A 15,194-nucleotide genomic window follows, 5' to 3' on the forward strand; every position below is an offset into this window, starting at 1 on the left:
CTATCTCCCTGAGGCTCTACTAACCAGAACCTCAGTTGTTATGCTCTCTCTGCTTTCTAAATTGTCACTAACAGGCTAGTGACCAATTTCACCAATTCATATTGGCATATTGGAACACCCTTATAATTCCCTAGTATATGGTACTGAGGTACCCAGAGTATTGGGGTTCCAGGAGATCCCTATGGGCTGCAGCATTTCTTTTGCCACCCATAGGGAGCTCTGACAATTCTTACACAGGCCTGCCACTGCAGCCTGAGTGAAATAACGTCCATGTTATTTCACAGCCATTTACCACTGCACTTAAGTAACTTACCCGGGTACTGCCAAACTGCCTTTCCTGGGGTTTCACTGCAGTTGCTGCTGCTGCCAACCCATCAGACAGGTTTCTGCCCTCCTGGGGTCCAGCCAGGCCTGGCCCAGGAAGGCAGAACAAAGGACTTCCTCAGAGAGAAAAAGGTGTCAGGGCTGGGGAGGAGTAGCCTCCCCCAGCCTCTGGAAATGCTTTGATGGGCACAGATGGTGCCCATCTCTGCATAAGCCCGTCTACACCGGTTCAGGGATCCCCCAGCCCTGCTCTGGTGCGAAACTGGACAAAGGAAAGGGGAGTGACCACTCCCCTGACCTGCACCTCCCAGGGGAGGTGTCCAGAGCTACTCCAGTGTGCTCCAAACCTCTGCCCTCTTGGAAATAGAGGTGTCAGTGCCAGCAGGTGACATCAGAGACTCCTTCTGATAGGCTCTTACCTGTGTTACTAGCCTATCCTCCTTCCTAGGTAGCCAAACCTCCTTTTCAGGCTATTTAGGGTCTCTGCTTTGGGGAATTCTTCAGATACCGAATGCAAGAGCTCAACAGAGTTCCTCTGCATCTCTCTCTTCACCTTCTGCCAAAGGATCGACCGCTGACTGCTCAGGACGGCTGCAAAACCGCAACAAAGTAGCAAAGACGACTACTGCAACCTTGTATCGCTGATCCTGCCGCTTTCTCGCCTGTTTCCTGGTGGTGCATGCTCTGGGGGTAGCCTGCCTCCTTTCTGCACCAGGAGTTCTGAAGAAATCTCCCGTGGGACGACGGAATCTTCCCCCCTGCAACCGCAGGCAACGAAAAGACTGCATCACCGGTCCTCTGGGTCCCCTCTCAGCACGACGAGCGTGGTCCCTGGAACTCAGCAACTCTGTCCAAGTGACCCCCACAGTCCAGTGACTCTTCAGTCCAAGTTTGGAGGAGGTAAGTCCTTGCCTCCCCACGCTAGACTGCATTGCTGGGTACCGCGTGATTTGCAACTGCTCCGGCTCCTGTGCACTCTTCCAGGATTTCCTTTGTGCACAGCCAAGCCTGTGGGACTCCCTTTTGTGTCTTCGGGTGGACTCCGGTTCACTGCTCTTCCAAGTGCCTGTTCCGGTACTTCTGCGGGTGCTGCCTGCTTCTGTGAGGGCTCCCTGACTTGCTGGGCGCCCCCTTTGTCTCCTCATCCAAGTGGCGACATCCTGGTCCCTCCTGGGCCACAGCAGCACCCAAAAACCCTAACCGTGACCCTTGCAGTTAGCAAGGCTTGTTTGCGGTCTTTCTGCGTGGGAACACCTCTGCAAGCTTCTTCACGACGTGGGACATCCATCCTCCAAAGGGAAAGTTTCTAGCCCTCTTCCTTCTTGCAGAATCCACAGCTTCTACCATCCGGTGGCAGCTTCTTTGCACCCTCAGCTGGCATTTCCTGGGCATCTGCCCACTCTTGACAGTGTCGCGACTCTTGGACTTGGTCCCCTTGTTCCACAGGTACTCAGGTCCAAAAATCCACTGTGGTTGCTTTGCTGGTGTTGGTCTTCCTTGCAGAGACCCCCTATCACGACTTCTGTGCTCCCTGGGGGTTATAGATGCACTTTACACCTACTTTTCAGGGTCTTGGGGTGGGCTATTTTTCTAACCCTCACTGTTTTCTTACACTCCCAGCGACCCTCTACGAGCTCACATAGGTTTGGGGTCCATTTGTGGTTCGCATTCCACTGTTGGAGTATATGGTTTGTGTTGCCTATGTGCTCCTATTGCAATCTACTGTAACTTTACATTGCTTGCATTACTTCCTTTTGCTATTACTGCATATTTTTGGTATTGTGTACATATATCTTGTGTATATTTGGCATCCTCATACTGAGGGTACTCACTAAGATACTTTTGGCATATTGTCATAAAAATAAAGTACCTTTATTTTTAGTATATCTGTGTATTGTGTTTTCTTATGATATTGTGCATATGACACCAGTGGTATAGTAGGAGCTTTGTATGTCTCCTAATTCAGCCTAAGCTGCTCTGCTATAGCTACCTTCTATCAGCCTAAGCTGCTAGAAACACCTCTTCTACACTAATAAGGGATAACTGGACTGGTACAGAGTGTAAGTACCCCTTGGTACCCACTACAAGCCAGGCCAGCCTCCTACAGGGGGAGACAACATCTTCTACTGGCCACTCAGGTGTCCCTCAGGACATGGTCTAGGGCTACCATAGTAATGGGATGGCATTGCCGACCCATGAAGGAGACCCCCCTATGGGAGGGATGTTAGTTGCTGGAAATTAGTAAATTGAAAGGTTTTGAGACCTAGGACTGCATTGGTATCTCCAGAGTGGAAGATGTGATGAAAGGGGGTGACATCATGCCTTTTGCATCCTTTCAAGCCGAGTATGCGCTTAGCAAGGCATAATTCCTCTGGTATGCATGCCTGTGACATGCATGGAAAGCGGAGGGCCTCCCGGGAGACGGAGTACCTGACTGCGCCCCACTGGAAGGTAGATTATTGATGGAGGGCCTAGACACAAAAGCAACATCTTTGACGTATAGGACTATCAATCATAACATGCTGGACACACTTCTAAAGCTGCGTAGACGGTGGGAGACTGACTTAGGAGATTTAGAGGATATAGTCGAGACTCAGACTAATCCAATTTAGAATCCTTCACAGGATATATTATGATAGACAACGTGTACATACTATGGAAAGGCGCAGCAACCGAATTGTCTCAGATGTTGTGGGCACATTGGCACCTTCCTACACACACTTTGGGGGCTTCCCTGTGATCCAGGAGTATTGGACAAAGATTGTAGGAGAATTAAGGGGTTTGGTATTGGAGCAGATCCCTCTTGATCCCAAATTAATTCTCTTGGGAATCCCCAGTGATGTTGACCTGCCCCGTACAAAGCTTTTATTTAGAAGCTTGGGCTGGTGGTGACCAAGAGAGACATTTCACGCCTTTGGGCCTCTGAGATATGTCCCACAGTGGATGCGTGGAGAAGGGGGATTGTTGGGTTTATGATGGGAGAAAAGTTGACCTACACGAATAAAGGCTGTCCGGGGACGTTTGGGAGGGTGTGGGGGTACTGGATGGCTTATTACTCCTTAGATGTATAGATGCCTGCTGATTCTTGACTCATCAGGTCATGTTGAGGAATATATACAGCTGAATACTGAATGGCATCTAGATTATGATGTTGACAGATGGGAAACTAGACTGATGACTATATGGATCAACTATACGTTCATGTGTCTGTGTGGTTGTGGGGGGAACTGTTTGTTATTTCTCTCTAGTTCTGGTGTTTGATGATATGCCAGTATGTAATGCTTATTTGGATATGTTATGCACCTGTTGAAAATCAAATAAAAAGATTTATTTAAAAAAAAAGCATGATTTCTTGAGGTTGACCGAATTCCAGAGACCCTGCCAAAGGCATCAAGGAGACCCATTAATATCGGCACCGACCGGCATGGAGTGTGAACATATAGCAGTGCGTCGTCTGCATGGAGAGAACTAACATGCATGTAGTCCCCGATCCTAATCACCCACGGCTCCAGCTTCCTACACAAGAGGATCGCCAAGGGCTCATTGGCAAAAGGAAACAGTAAAAGTGAGAGGGAACATCCCTGCCTGGTACCAGTCTGCACTTCCCATTCCTCAGAGAGGGCACCCCCAGCCTGAATGCGAACTGTGGGGCTGGTCTATGGAAGTCTCACCCAACCACAGAAGAAGGGGGCCGAACCCCATTCCCCGCAACATAGCCATAAGGAATGGCCACTCCACCATGTCAACAGCCTTTTTCCAGGTAGTGATACCAGGGTCGAACTCACAATCACTATCTACTGTTTCATGTAATATATGTGTGAGTCTCTGGATATTGAGAGTAGGACTTTGTGCCGGCATCAAGCCACACTGGTCTTCATGTATCAATTTGCGTATCACTGTCTTCAAACGCAACGTCAACAATTTACATCGTATTTTGATATCTGTATTGAGCATCGTGAGTGGCCTGTACGATGCGGGGTCCGTAGAATCTCCCCAAGGTTTAAGCAGGAGGCAGATGATACCCTCTCTCATAGTGCGTGGCAATATTCCACTGTCCTGACCCTCCTGAAGGACCGCCAACAATTTTTTCCTCAAGGCAACTGACCAAGCCTCAAAAAAAATCCACAGGGAATCCATCCCCACCTGGATCTACTGTGGGCCCGAATAGTCGCTTCCAAGTCCTCCATGTCAATCTCACTCTCCAACTCGAGCTTAAGTGCACGGTCCAGAGAAGGCAGTACCACACATTCTAGAAAAGCTCCAATCTACTCCGGAGAACCCACCTTTCTGGCATAATATACCCCCTGTAGATGCTCTACAAAGGCCCCCAGGATACTCCAGCGACCAGTCGCCATTGTCCCATCAGGGGTACGAACATGGAGTATGAGAGGAAAATCCTGTTCTCGTCTTAGTATCAATGCTAGAAGTCTTCCAGATTTGTCCCATTCCCTGTGAAGTCGCTGGCCATAGTCCCCGAGTGTGCACTTATCTAGTGAGTCCCAAGTCAACTGTATCTCCCTTTGAACCCGTAGCAACTCCTGTCACACCCCCTGTGATGACACCTCAGAGCCCTGTAGAACAGCCAGTCAGTGTTCCTTCGCCCACAGAGTGGCCTCTAACTGTTGTCGTACTCCATACGTGGTACCCATGCAGGCTCCGCTCATGACTGCCTTAAGGGCCTCAGAATCTAGTGCCATGATAGTAGCAGATCCCCATTTAACAGTCGGATAGTCTGTAAGGGTGAGTTCCAGGGAGTCTCGACACACAGTGTCTGTTAATAGATGAGGAGGCATGCGCCAGCAACGCATATGTTGTGCATTCTGACCCCACTGTAATCTAAGTAGCACTGGTGTATGGTCAGATAGGAACTGCCCTAAATGTGTCACCCCTGCCAGGTGCTGCATATCTATGCCACTCACTAGTATGTGGTCTAGGTGACTATAAATTTTGTGAGTCAGCGTATGGCATATGTATTCATGACCATCTGGATGCAGATCCCGCCAACAATCATGCAACCCCAGATTATGCATGACGACTGCAAGAGAGGACGACATCAGTGGTTTAGTACCCCGCTTGGGTGAATAGCGGTCCATCTCCCCATCTAGGATACAACTGTGATCCCCCACCCAGATCACCGGGGTTCCGAGACTGTCCTACAAAAGATCCTGGACATGTATGAAAAATTACTTATCATCCACACTGGGTATATAAGTATTAAGGAGCGTGACAGCCCTTCCATCTACCATACCCTGAACCAGTATATAACGTCCTTCTATATCCATCAAACTGTATGTATGTCTGAAGGGTACCCCAGGTGCGACCCAAATGGCAACCCCCTCGCAGATGGGGAGTAAGTGGCTGTAAACAGTTGTCCTCGCCACTTCTTCCCGGGCCGCTGAGCCTCATCCCCCCGGGGATGGATTTCCTGCAGGTGGGCTATCTGTATCCTATGACAACGAAGGAATGAATGAACCCTGTATCGTTTAGAGTATTCCTTTAAACCCCTGACGTTCCAGGTCAAGACATTTGTATTTTTAGCCATGACAAGCAACAATACTTCTTCAACCATAGCGGGCCCTGCCTCCCCTCCGACCAACTGCCCACACAGGCCCTTCCAGGCCTCAGAAAGGTGTAGTAAAAAATCTCATATGCACTGCGCGGATCGAACAGCCCTCCAAAACAACGTGCGGTAATGAACAGTTCAAACTCCCCAATGCCCATCACAGACAGTATAACAGTAACAACAGACACTGTACTTCCATTGAGTACCAATGCTGTCAGGACCCACAGTCTAACCCCAAGATTCCTAAATATGGTCTACCACATAAGGTGGAGAGAGGTACTCCCGCCCCCATAGCAAATGCAGACCTAAACCAGTTACCAAATTCAAATAAGAACATAGCAGTCATGCCATTCCGCTGCAGTAATTCAGGCAGTGTCAACATCCCACAACTTCAGGCCTAAAGTGAACAGGGGGAAAACAAGAGAAGGAGAAAAAGAAAAGGGATGGAGGAGAACACAAAGAGAAGTGCAAATGCAACACATATAAAGAAATTACGTTCAAGTGGAAGAGTCATTCAAGTTCGTGTCTGCTCCCATGGCGACCCCCATGGACCAGCAGTCCCCCAAGATCTCCAATTCGAGCTGAGGACTTCACGAGCTGACCCGGCCCCCCTCCGCCAGGATTCCGCCAGAATCTTGTTCCCGACTGGGGTACCTTGTCTCATACCTTCAGCCACCTTCACACATCCTCCACTGTATCGAAGAAATGGGACTTGCTGGCAGGCATGACCTTGAAGCGGGCAGGGTACAGCAATATGTAGCGGAGGTCCATCTCACGCGGCTTAGCCTTGGCCTCCAAGAATCCTTTTCGAGACCCTTGTACTTTATTGGTGTAATCTGGATAAATGGAGATCCTGTGGTTATTGAAGAGAGCAGTGTCTGTTTCCCGGGCAGCACGAAGGATACAGTCCCTGTCTTTATAGCTTAGTATTCAGGAAATAATTGCTCAAGGCGCCACCCTAGGTCTAGAAGGGGCCACCAGAGGATTGTGCGTCCTTTAAACCACGAACAATAGGGACAGCCCTTCTGACCTCAGCACATTTCGAATCCAGCACTCCAAAAACACCTCTGTGGCAGACCCCTCGGCTCGCTCCGGGAACCCAATGAAGGGGACACTGGTGCAGCAGAACTTGCCCTCCGCATCCTCTACCCTTGCCTCGATAGGTGACCTCCGCCCGAGGGCAACATATTAACATTAAAGGAGGGGATCTATTGTGGACCACAAGCCCCAGGGGCCACTTCCTCCCTGGGGCCAGACTGAAAAGATGGAGGGGGGCCGCAGTGACCCCCTCGTGGAGCCATACATGGCCATGTAGACTGCTACCCTGCAGGGTGGGCTCCAGCTATGAGGTGCCCTTCAGCTCCCATCAATCAAAAGCAAAGACTCCACTTTCAGCAAGCAGGAGCTTCAAAAATGGTCCAGCTTGCTGAAACCAGAGTTTTCATCTCTTTCCCTGCCCACTAACACGCTGCAAAGAAAGAGATGAAAACATAGCCCCTGCATGCAGGGAGCTGCTACTTGCAGCAGCTCCCTGAGTGCGGGAGCAATGCCGGCCCCTACAGGAGATGGGAGCTGGCTGGGATCGTGGGGCCTTCAGGCTCCCACCGCAGTCACCATAAATCTGTACTGGGTGCCTAGGTTTGGCCAGGCAATCCAAGAACTTGTGGCCAGGTCCCAGGGGATGGGTCCCTGGGGCTGATATTGTCCGGGGGCCGCACGACCCCCTACCACTCAAAAAAAAAAAAAAAAAACCTATTTAGTCCTAGGAAGGTTGTGGTCCCTGGGGTTTGAAGGGGTCCTTGTGGCCCCCATACATATTTTAAAAAATAGCTCCAGAGAGGTGGTGGTCCCTGGGGGGTCCACATTGCCCCCCTACAAAGTTTTAAAACATAGCCCCTGGGAGGTGGTGGTCACCGGGATCTGGTGGGATCCATGTGGCCCTCCACACTAACTTATAACTGAAGCCCTGGGGAGGTAATGATCCCAGGGGCCCAGGAGGGTCCGTGCGCCCCCACTTATTTTTTAAAATATTGCCCTGGGGAAGTGGTGGTCCAAGGGGCGCCGGGGGGGTCCATGCAATCCACTAAAAAGTATAAATTTTTTGCCCCATTCTTTTAATATATGTAGCCTTGGGAGGTGGTGATCCCTGTGGCCCATAGAGGTCCGCACACCCCAGCATATATTTTAAATATAGCGCCGGGCAAGTGGTGGTCCTCGAGAATTTTAAAAGGCCTAGGAGGAGGGCACATGCGCCCCCCTCCATTATTAAATTGGCCATGCCCCGAGATGAGGCCCACCCGGGGGCAACATTATTAAGAAGCACAACAGACCACCCCTTTTTTAAATTTTTAAGAAAATCAGCAGATCCACATGCAGAATTTGACAAAAATGTTAAAAATATACTCTTTAGCCTTGGCGGTGCCCAGGGGAACGCCAAGACCAAGGCAACGGTGTCAGGGGGTATATGTACCCTGCCCCTCTTTTATTTTTATGGTTTGTCATGAAGGCGGTGTTTGGCGTGGGTTGGGTGGTTATAGGGTTTGGCCACAGGGCCAGGCCCTGTGGCCTACCCCTGCTGCGCATGGCCAAAGACCATGCATGCGTGGGGTTAGGTGATTATAGGGGGTTGGCTGCAGGCCACACACTGCGGTCAACCTCAATATATAGTAAATTACTTTATGTTATAAACCTAAAAAAAGAATCAAAGGTTACAGGGACATTATAGTTAGTAAACAGAATTTTAAAAAGTAATAGAAATTCACTTAAAAAACAAAGGTTACAGGGACGTTTTAATTAGATTCTGAATTTACTCTCACAAACCACAGAAATTCAGCATTTATAGTTACGGTTAGCTCAAGTAACTATAACTAGTGCCCTCAGATAACTATAACTTGGGCCCTCACCATGCACTAATTACCCCACATATTACATCCCTCATGAAATCTTTGAAAACCTAATTGTTAATAAATGTAACATTTGCAGTAAAATTGTTGAGAAGAAAACTGTACATGATGGGGCGCGAGTTTGCTGTGACTTTGACAGCTCTTGCCAAGTCAGAGCAAACACTTCACTTTCTGCAAGTGAGAGCTGTCAAATCAAATCAAATCAATCTTTATTCAGATTTTACTCCACAAAAGATAAAAACAATCTCTTTAAAATAATAATAAGATATACAATAGAATAAAATACGGAAGAAAAAACATTACAAATAAATAAATAAAAACCCTTACTACTACAGATTGTAGAATTACTCATTCTCATACCAAAGGTTTTCTAAATATGACAGCTTTTTCCTTAATTCAATGGCATTTAGGATAAATTTTATCACTGCATCACATTTCTCATTAGTATCCAAATTACATAAGTAGTTAAATACCTCTCTACAATAAAATAATTTATTAGTAATAAATAAGGGTTTTAAAAATTTCTTCCTAGCATCGTGATAAAATTTACAAGATATAATAAAGTGCATTGTGGATTGTGCAAACTGTCCCACACAGGGGCACTTAGGTAGACTTTTACTCCAAATCCTCATCTTTGGGAAAGCTACCAAAAAGTGTAGCATTCTAAAGCACATTCGAGTCAGATAAAATCTATCCTGAATGTTTGCTACTTTCATCAAATAATTTGGCATTAGCTCATTATTTTCAGTCATATAAAGTGCTACTGTTATCTTCCTACGTTCCCTATTTTCTCTTTCGCAGACCCTCTGTGCTATAAGTTGATCTTTCAATTCTTTCTTGCTAAATTGAAGGATAATATCTGGGTTGTCCAAATTTGGAACTAGATTTATGCCTTTCAGCAAATCTTTTAGGTGCATGAACCACGGAATTCTATCCCAATATTCTAGTGTAAGGCAATCTTTAATAATCTTTTGGGTAAAAAGCGTACCTTCTTTAGACCAAATACCATACCAAGCCAACAACGCATTGGTGTATATTAAATCTTCCACGTAAGGGCAACCCAACTATTTATGTACCATAAATGTGGAAGTGGTATTTGGCACCGCCAATAGTCTGCAAAAAAAGGTATTCTCTAGTACTTGTAATGAGCAGATCTCGGGCATCGAACGCCAAAGGGCAGAACCATACGTAATGCTGTTAACTGATTTGCTTTTACAGATTTACAGCATTTCCCTTAGGGGTTTATTAACAATTTTTTTTGAAAATCTAAAAACAGCCTCAGTTGTCCTAACATATTTTATCTTAATGATTTCTAGATGTTGTTTCCAATGTCCCATATTAGAAAATTGTATACCCAGATATGTAAATCCATTCACCTCCTCACATTTGTAACCTTTAATAAAAAAAGCTTTCTTCCTGACTTTCCCCTGCCCGCAAGTCATTACAACAGTTTTGCTCATATTCAACAACATATCTCTTTCCTCCATAAATTCCACAAACCCCTCAATTAGCATCTGCAACCCATTTGCAGTTCGTGACAGCAATACAGCATCATCTTCATATAGAAGAACTGGGATAGAGCATTCTCCTATTTTAGGGGTATCGATTTTCATATTTTTTAAATGGGCATCTACTCCATTTATGTAAAGGGAGAATAGAAGGGGTGCCAAGACACAGCCTTGACATATTCCTCTCCCTATCCTAAAACCTGGGGTACACTCACCATTTCTTCCATTTCTCACCCGTGCTGTTAAATGATTATATAGTTGTGCCAAAAAACTTATTATATCTAGGGGTTCACCCATGTCTGCCAAAACTTTCCACAGCTTGACATGGTTCACCAAATCAAAAGCACTACTAAGATCAGCGAAGCAGAGGACCATATGACCCTTCCTCGCTATTGTATATTTACTTATTATTAGGTTAAGATTTATGCATTGTTCCAGAGTACCAACCCAAGGCCTAAATCCCAATAGGGCCTTTGTGAGTATATGGTTTTTGGTAGCCCATAATTCTAATCTTTCTAGGAGTACTCTTCCCAACAATTTGATGGAGGTATCTAGAAGTGAGATTGGCCGATAGCGTTTAGGGTCACCTCTATCTCCCTTTTTGAAAATGGGGACAATTATGCTTTCAGTCCAAGATGTTAATATATATCCTTTTGTCACACTCAAAAAGACTTGGGTCAAAATAGAGCACCAGAAATCGATGTATGTCAAGTAGGCATCGACTGGCACCCCATCAGGGCCTGGTGCCTTCCCTTTCAAACATCTTCCCATAGCAGATTTCACTTCCCCTATACTGACTGGTTGCAAAAAGGGTGGCTTTATCTCGATTATCCCCCTATTCAATATATGGGTAGTCAGATTATCTGGATTAAAAATTAAGCCAAAATGTGAAAGACATGTACTGTTATTTGGAGTACATCATTATTTTTTAGGAATGGTTGATTAATTGTTTTCCAAAATAAAGTACTATCTTTTAATGTTGTTGCTTGCTCAAGATCAGCCCATGCCCTAGATCTCAATTGTGCCTTCCTTGTCATTAGTGCAAGTTTGTAATTAGAACGTTTAATAATTACCTCTTCCCTGTTTCTTGGTCGAGCCTGCAGGGCTTGTTTTAATTCCTGACTTGCTAGTGAACAGTTATGATCAAACCACCCCACTTTCCCGCTCTTTTTATTCCCCAATGTTCTCACTAGGTTTCCTGCAATGGCATTTCTAAGCTGGATGAAAGATCCTAGGATCTCATTTGGGCGTTGGTTAGGTTCTGTACATGTGAGAATGTCTTGATGATGTCGTGTAACAATTTTTTCCATCACATCTGTTTCATTTACCCCAGTCCATTTAATTACAATGCCATTTTCCCTTCTTATTCCTATATTCCTTGCCAATCGTTCACCTATATTAAAAGGTTTAACCAATCTCAGAGTTAGCACCAAGGGATTGTGATCACTATAGATAGTTGGCTCAATCTTCAGGGATTCGACCATATCCATATTGCTCTTTGACATTAGTATATGGTCAATTCATGAGAAATGTCCTCTTCCTATAAATGATGGTAGTTTCATTCCTTTGAGCCCGTCTTGTTCCATCAATTCTAGATCAAATCTAAATAATATCTCATTCAATACAATTCCGTAGTTGTTATGTAAGAAGTGCAATTGTGCACTTCCCCCATCATCGACAAATCCACATGTCTTTCCTATAGTATTCTGGCATGTCTCATATTAAAGTCTACAACCCATATTATTATATAGCTTGAAGTTATATCATTTACGAAAGTTTGCAATTCTTCCTGAAGAGTCGATGCCACTACTCTATTGGTGCCATCAAATTTATTATTGTAGTAGTTTATTAAAACAATCCCTAAAATCCCATCTATCCGGAGAAATAAAAACTGATAATAAGGGGAATCAAGGGAAGATTTCACCAGAGTATAAGGAACCAGTGTTGAGATCAATATTGCTAATCCTCTCTTTGCCCTTCCGCTAGGTGAGGCAGTAGCTGGGGTGGAAAAAATGGCATATCCTTCAATAAAAAAGGATCCCGTGTGCCAGGTCTCTTGTAGGCAGATTATATGTGATGAACTTATTGTGGTCTGCCATTCCTTCTCATCCATTTTCGGTTTTACTCCAGCTATGTTCCATGACATGAGTATAATTAAGTCTCCTGCTAGGGGTCTCCTATCTGTCTCAGTATTACCATTGCAACCTGGAGATTTGAGAGAGGGGGCTACAATAGTAGGTTGTATTTTATCCGGTAGCAGAATCTCTTTCCTACTCATGTCCTCCTGTTGTCAATCCAAATCCACCATCTTACTCAGGGGAGCAAATCGACTGGAGCACTCTAGTTTGTTATACCTCACCAGTTTACTGGATGTTTTCCCTGTAACCCCCGTGTCTCTTGTGCCTAAGGTATTCATCGTTCTATAAAAATATCCTAGAGGAACAGCCATAATCTCTTTCCTCCGGTTTTTGTGAGTCCGATATCTTTTATCCAAATCCGCTAGTAATTGGCCCACAAAACGAGGGTTGCGAAAATTAACCACAATACAGTCTCCCTCTTCTTTCTCCAAATATCCCACCCAATCAACTCTTCTTGCATATAAGATTTCACGAAATAGTATATCTGGTATACATATGTACTTTGCCATCCAGTGTACTACCTTGTTACGTAAATCCGTCCAGGTCTCAATGATATTTGGTCCTAGTTTGGGAACATTTTTTAGAATGATTGTATATGGTATAGCATCTGGTGGTAGTTGTAATACCTCTTTCACAGGTCTATTTCTAATCAAGGACTGGCATCTATGATTCCTATCCAATTGCTCCATATGATTGGTCGTGGGATCCTTAGGCAGTGGAGTCTCTTTCTGTATGGGGTAACGGTTTCCTATACTTCTTTCATTGGAATCTTCTTTCCCTGTCATTGCATTATTCCTTATGTCTACACTTGGTATAGTGTCACAACCATGGGACAAATATTTCGCTTTAGTCATTGTATTAACACTTGCCTCTATCTTAGTTATACGTTCTTTTATCTCCTTAAATTCTAGCAATACTTTTGACTCTATCTGGTCGAGCTTGACATGCAGTTTCTTGAAAAGAGTTTCCATATGTTTTTGAAAGGGACCATCGGTGTCTGGTGATAGTGTTACTGCATGCCCCCCATGCGTTTCAGTTATTAATTTCCTACCCTTAGAAAACTGTGAGGTTGGTTGTATAATTTTAGAGTTAGTAGTCTGCCTACTTCTTTTTTTCTTTGGTGGTGAGGAAGTTTAGTCATCTGTACTGTTCAAGGAATCAATTTCTTCTATTATATCTGTAGGTAAAAGGGAGCCTAGGGAAGGTCTAGGTTCCGTCCCAGTACCTTTTCCCTTTGGGGATTTCAGTTCAGTAATTAAGCCTACAGCCTCAGTTCTCACTTCTATGATAGCCTCGTGTAGGACATTTTTTGTTGCCACTAAGCGTGCTTCAGCATTGATAATTTCTTCATTAATTTTCCCCATTGCATCTGTAAGGTAATTTGTAATCATATTAGCACTTCCCTGTTCTTTCTTTTCCCCATTATGTATGTTATATATATGGGGTTACTATCTTAAACACTTTTATCTAGTCGCGCAACGAAGTATATGCAAGTCACTAAGCCAAATAACAACAAATAACAGCAAAATTAGTCTGGCCCAGCCTCCTCCGGGCTCTGGCGGGCTCGACACGAAAGTGCAGAGAAAGGAGTTGTTAAAGGGCTTCTGCCCCTGTCTATAGAGCCAACACTGGCAGCAGCTCAAATCTTTAAACGTCTCCTCGTGGCCCTGTAACGCATTCGATGATGAAGTCTGAGTCAAAATGAAAAGAGCACACACCCCTACCGTATATAGTTGACCAAGAAGAGAAACCAGTAGTATCCGAATGTAAATATCAAGGGGGTGGCCCAGCCCAGCCTCTGTCAGACGCTGACGGGCGCAGGACGGGTCCGCCCTTGGCCCGGGCGCCGCCCGCGCGCGTCCCGCTGGAGGGAGCGCGAGAGTTCAATTTAAAGGGCTCCTGCCCTTTCAGGTATGGCTGCCGCCGCCTCCCTTGTAAAAACGCGCTTCCCGCAGGGCGGGAGCACAAGAGTTCAATTTAAAGGGCTCCTGCCCTTTCAGGTGTCCTCGCCGCCGCCTCCCTGAGCTGTCAAACAAGGATATTTTTTTTGCTCTCCCAACTTTTCCCACATTGCATATGCTGTACCGAACAGCGCAAGTACAATGTGGGAAAACCTTCAAGGTATGACTAAGCATATTATATTGTACTGGAAGGCTACTCTGCTAGCATAAAACATGCTAAACATCACACTCATCTTTTTGTACTATGATGTAAAATTGTGTGCACGGCACTATGCAGACTGGAAAAGCACCTGTGTTGGGAGGAAAAGAGCAGCAATGCCATATCTTAACGATATGGTGCGGCCCAGCTCTGTCCTCCAAGCACAACACGGTAAGTTTGGTTGAGGTGCTAAATTGTTGCTGAGACAAGTAGCATGGAAACCATTGATTATTGTAAGGAGTTCTTGTAGGAATAGTCTGTGTAAGCTGTTAATGAATCACACATTAGTAGCAATTATTATGGTTGGCTGCAATTTGCTTGGGCACTTCTCAGTGAGATCACATTGGACTGGCTGTGTCATTTTGATATCACAACATGCACTCCACAAGCTCTAACATCTAAAAGGTAATAGTACAGGAAATTAGTAAGGCACCCTACTCTACATTACAGATGAATATGTCATATATAGAAGATACAATGAATGAGGAAATCCCTCTCTATGAGGGAGCAATGGAAAAACCACACCACAGCAGTAGTGACATGAACCCCACTATCCCTCTTGACTCTAGTAGCTTAAGCAGATGTATTCGTTATTTAT

At 45.3% G+C, this 15,194-nt stretch overlaps 1 protein-coding gene across 1 annotated transcript in view; it reads right to left on the minus strand.

Moving 5' to 3' along the window:
- Nucleotides 1–15,194, minus strand: part of SIAE (sialic acid acetylesterase) — a 1,017,559-nt gene that overhangs the window by 278,782 nt on the left and 723,583 nt on the right. The window lies entirely within an intron of this gene.

This window comes from Pleurodeles waltl, chromosome 3_1 (genome assembly GCF_031143425.1).
Source record: "Pleurodeles waltl isolate 20211129_DDA chromosome 3_1, aPleWal1.hap1.20221129, whole genome shotgun sequence".
NCBI classification, from domain to species: domain Eukaryota; kingdom Metazoa; phylum Chordata; class Amphibia; order Caudata; family Salamandridae; genus Pleurodeles; species Pleurodeles waltl.